Below are 5,437 nucleotides of genomic sequence, written 5' to 3' on the forward strand. Positions count from 1 at the left end.
GCTCAGGAGTTAAGGATCGTGCTCGGGACTGTTATACGCTTGTTGCTCGGGATTCGAGGTAAGAAAACTGCACCCATTTGGTTGTCATTGGGACTGAGATTCCCTGTAATTGAATATATGCATTCTGCGGGTTATATATCTGTTATGTTTAATATGAAAGTAGGACCTAATGGTGTCGGGGATGATGATAAGCGTATTGGACACAGCTCAGCCAATGTGAGCCGGGGTCAGCTAAATAATCTGAGGACTTGGCCTAAGAGAGTCGGGGTCAGCTAAATAAACAGAGGGCTCGCCCTAAGGGTGCCTACACTAAACACTTGTATTATTGATTGAAATGTATGTATAAGAATACATATTTATAGTTGTTTAGCTTAATGCTTGTACTCTACTGGATAATTGAATTAATTGGTTTGAAGTTTATTAATCGCTCTTGTGCTTTATATGTTTGTTGTTTTTAAGTTTTCTTGCTGAGCTTTGGCTCGCAGGTGCTACGTGGTGCATGTAAGGGATTTGATAGCTGGACTAGCCATGAGTTGGAGAGCTTCAGGGGCGGTGTGTACATATGCAGCCTGCTCGATCGCCACTCTTGGGATAGCTTGAGAGGAACTAGGGTTAAACCTGCTTTTGCCGCTTAGGACGACTAAATTGTATCTATTTATCTTTTACAAGTCTGTAAACTGATTTTTGGGATCCCGTGTACAAACTTAATATTTTAAATGAAAAATAATCATTTTGTTGTCCAAATATTTCACTACTTGACCTTGAATTAGTTTTTAATTACACATTTAAGTTCAAACAACTTGCTTGGCAGGTTAAGCACTATTTTAAACACACAGTGCAACGGTCTTGGTTATCCAGGGCATTACAAAAACGATGCACTGAAATCAGCCTATTGAACCTCGAAAGGTGGTCGATGGGATCCGTACTGACATCATAGGATGTTTGGGCCTCGGAGTCTCCACTGGCGGTGAAGGCTTGACAGTGTCCTCGGGCACCTAGGCCTTTACCCTTACCAGCAAGCCTCAGGGCCTAGTTGTATTTGGGGTTCCGACGAGCCTTCTTTTTCTTTAGAGCATGGTTGTCGCCGATCTTACCCTTGCCATGATTATGTGGCATAGGTGGGGCTCCAATTCTAGCTGGGTGCATGAGACAAACTAGCTGGCGGTTCTAGCACCACATCAGCTGGGTGCCCTAGAGGCACACCGGCAAGGACGGCAGGTGGCACTTCAGCTGGGTGCACATATGGCACACCAGCTGGCTGCCTAGATGGCACTTTGCCAAAGGGTTTCACTCGCAGCCCTTATGGCGTTAACCATCTTCTATAGGGCGACGATATTACCCTCCTGGCTGTTGAGTTTCTGCTGCTAAGTGGCCATTGTTGAGGTTATATGACCTAATTAAAATCCAACTTCTTTGTAATCTTATTTTAGTATCAATAAAAGAATATAAATCATTTTTTGGCTTGGTCAATCAATTTTCTCACATGTTTTATTTTCATGATCATTTATTTAATATAAACTTATATTAAATCTCGAGCATATAGCTAATCATATTTATAGTAACGTAATCACAGTGGAATATAAATATGATTATATGTTCAAAATAAGTTAGTCCTAAGATTAGTCAGTGCAAAGGATTTAAATTGACTTGCCAAACTATGATATGATCTACTTACACATTGTAGTGTTATGTTCTTTCAAAAACATTAGCAAAGTAGAAAAGATCGGATATATTTGTTACATCGGACTGGACTGATATTGACAGTAGATAGGGTAAGTAAACGTACCGTTATTATCTATTCTAGTCATATCATATAGTTGACCATAGGTTAATTCAATCTTAATTTTGAGTGGTCAGTATTCTATCTGATTGTGTTATTTGAGTTCTTTACCAGCTTACCCTACAGACTAGCCCATACTTACATCTTGGGAACTCGATAGTATAATTGAGTGTGAGTGTTAATCATAGATATGAACATTATAGCTTCTGATGAAGAAGTGAAAGGATGGTTTCCTTTTAGTTTGGTTCAAGGTGCTAAATGATAGAGATCTCATTTTAGTAATTAATATTAGTTTACTAAAATATCATTTACAAGGAACTAAGTGTATTAGGATAAAATACAATGACGGATAAACAATATTTTAGTCCCATCTCATAGTAGACCGTCTATAAAGGATTGAGTGACAATTATGGTTGTAACAAAGGTAATTAATAACGTATCTATATTGCTTATAGAGCATTTTATGAATTCAATACTACAATTCTGAGTCTTTAGTGGAGTCAGGAGGAATTATTAGGTTAGTAAATTTATTTGTTAAATTTATGATAACTTATTGGAGCTTGATTTCATAGGCCAATGGTCCCCACTGTACCTCGGATAAAATCATCTAGATAATCTCAATTAATTTATTTAATTATCAAAGTTGACCAAGTCAATTTTGGATAGTTTCACAAAGTTATGTCATTTAGAGAAGAAAAGAGAAATTAGGGAAGATTTATTAATTAAGATAATTTATAACTTGTGCTTTTTAGGACCATGGTTACGACCAGACCCAACACCAGACATGGTGTTGAGGTCTTCCATGTTGGTCAGAATGACAGATGTTGAGAAAAGCGTTAAGTCTCTGGTCACCGAGGTTAACTTGAGGCTGTCTGGCCTCTTGGCCCCTCACAAAGGATATGAGGGAACCCGTGGCGGTAAGTGCCACTGACGAGGGAAATCCCGAGCAGCAACCACTAGCGTCTCCTCCTCGACAGAGACCGATTGGGGTTACAATCAGGGAACCCACTGGCACTCCCTCAGTAGAAAGGTCTTCTGCCCCTCAAGGGAAGGGAAAACAAAAGGTAGTCAAGACTGTCGTAGACTTAGACGATTCTTCTGATGAAAACGGTATTGTTATTTCACTCTTAGATAACTTGCCAATTCCCTATCATTTATTTGACGGGGATGGAAATTTTACATATGCTCCAAATCTAGGGCCAGACTTCTTCATGCCAGAGAGTTAGTGTGTGACTAGTAGAGTCAATAACGTAGCGACAAGTAGTAATAGCTCGGGTATTGGACTTTTTAATTTTCTTTATCTCTTTTCTGATGTGCCATAACTTGTCACCTATTTTTAGCTTACTGTCTGCATATTTGTTTCTTTTGCAGATATGGCCTCTGCAAATGTTTTCGACTTATACAACACTCAGGAGGAGGAAGAGGTTCCTTTGGCTTGAAGGAGGAAATCGGCCAGGAAACACGATGGTGAGTCTAGCCAAGTTCCTCTGGCCAAGAAGAATCGAGCAACCGATCCTTCAAAGGATGGGCCCTCTGGCCAACCATCTGCCCAACCTTCTGCTCCTGCTGAGAAGGAAATCCCTCCTCCTCCTACTGCCACAAATCCTTCACCTACGACCCCAACCGAACAGGCCCAGCAAGCCGAGGGTGCTCTCCCTGGGGCCAGACTATCGTGTCGCTCCCTAAGGTAAGCCAAGGATCGCCTCGCCCACATCCTTAAGCATGACCGTTGTAGAGAGGCCATGGCTGAAGCTGAAACCAAGGGGGTCGACCAGATCCTCAATAGGACCCTTAATGAAGTGGCCAGTGTAAGCATTCTTCCTCTTCTTTTGTGATCATGGTCTTGACTTTTCCTTTTTTGAAGTTGGTCTAACTCTTATTCTTTGATTGCAGGCCATGCTGACCATGAATGTTGCTCGTGCCCGCGCGGGTGCAAGCATCGAGTAGACCTGAACGAAGCTTACTGAGGAGCTTCAAGCCGCAGAAGCTAGGCACGCGGGGGAGATGGAGGTGGTGACCCAGCAGAAGGATTCCTTGGCTGTGGAGCTGGCAGAAAAGCAAGCCTCTCTGGAAAATGCCAGAAAGTAGAGAGATGATTACCAAGATGCTAGGCGAACCCACTGACGTGAAGTCAAAAGGCTTCAGGAGGAGAATCTTGCTAAGGACAGGAGCATTGCTGTCCTTAAGAGCCAGGTGGAGCAGCTCAGGCTTACAAATGCCAAGGACCTGGAAAGGTACAAGAACGCGATACTTCAGTGTTTCTACGACTTCTAGAATCACAATCAAAGTGCCAACTTCGGCTACCTTCCAGAGGACGCCAGGAAGGCTGAGCTGGCTCGCTGCACTAATCGATTGGCTACTGAAGAAAGGGCCAGAGTTCCTACCTCCCCAGAGATTTCGCTGGCCACGGGGATGGAAGGAGGGAAAGCTGCAGAAGACGTAGTTGACCAGAATGCTCCCCAGGATCCTCCTGCTCCTTCTTAGCCTATTTTCTTTTTACTTATTTTATTTTCTTTTCCATACATGGCCCATGGGTCATAATGTTAAGACAATTTTTACATTTTTATTGTTGTATGGGTAGCTTTACCTTTTAATTTTAACATTATTGCTGCATGGGCAGCTTTACCTTTTAATATAACATTTACATCCGAGCAATACTGCTCGTGATGTAAAAGGATTCCTATGACATTATAATATTTCTGTTTTATTATAATATCTGTCCGCATGACCGAACATAAATTTTGGCTTGATTTAACAAAACTTAAATTTTGAAAAATACTCTAAGTACCGTAGCATGCTTTCACTTATTTTGTTCATGTGTTTACATACCTCTTGGTATGCTTTGCTTTCTATGTGCCTTATATGCCCCCCAAGTGAGTGAGGAGCATTAGGTCCTTGGTCACTTGCCTTAACCACAACCTGTACGAACATTACTGCTCGGTATCAAATGCAAATCTTATAATATAGCAAAACAACACACGTAATGAACAAGTACTTGTAAAAAATTACAAAGTTGGCAAGAATGACTGGCTGCGCACAGTCCCTTATAAATCTCGTATTTAAATGGAATAAACATGTCTTTACGAGTGATCTTTGACAGATCTTACACTTATAAGCGATCAATCATATAACATGACTAACCCTTTTTCAAAACTTGTAAAAAGTAAAAATTAATACAAGCCAGTCCTTTAAGAAGGACTATTTATTGATAATACTTGCGCAAGTGTTCTCCATTCCAATAGCGCGGAACAAGATCTCCATTTAAGCATGCAAGTTTGTATGTGCCTGGATGAAGGACTTCTTCAATCTGGTAAGGTCCTTCCTAGTTTGGTTCAAAAACTCCAGCAGTCGGGTCGCGGGTGTTTAAGAAAACTCTTCGAAGTACTAAGTCTCCGACGTTGAACTTTCTTTCTTTTACTTTAGAGTTAAAATACCGAGCGACTTTTTGCTGGTATGCAGCTACTCAGAGTTGGGCTTTCTCTCATTTCTCCTCAACCAAGTCTAGGGATTCCATCAATAGTTGGCTATTTTGGTCTTGGTCGTATGTGATTCTACAATGTGAGGGCAGATCTAACTCGACTGGAAACATAGCTTCATACCCGTATGCTAAGGAAAATGGGGTATGACTTTTTGTTGTTCGATGAGAAGTTCTATACG

Source organism: Humulus lupulus, chromosome 6, assembly GCF_963169125.1.
Source record: "Humulus lupulus chromosome 6, drHumLupu1.1, whole genome shotgun sequence".
Taxonomy (NCBI): domain Eukaryota; kingdom Viridiplantae; phylum Streptophyta; class Magnoliopsida; order Rosales; family Cannabaceae; genus Humulus; species Humulus lupulus.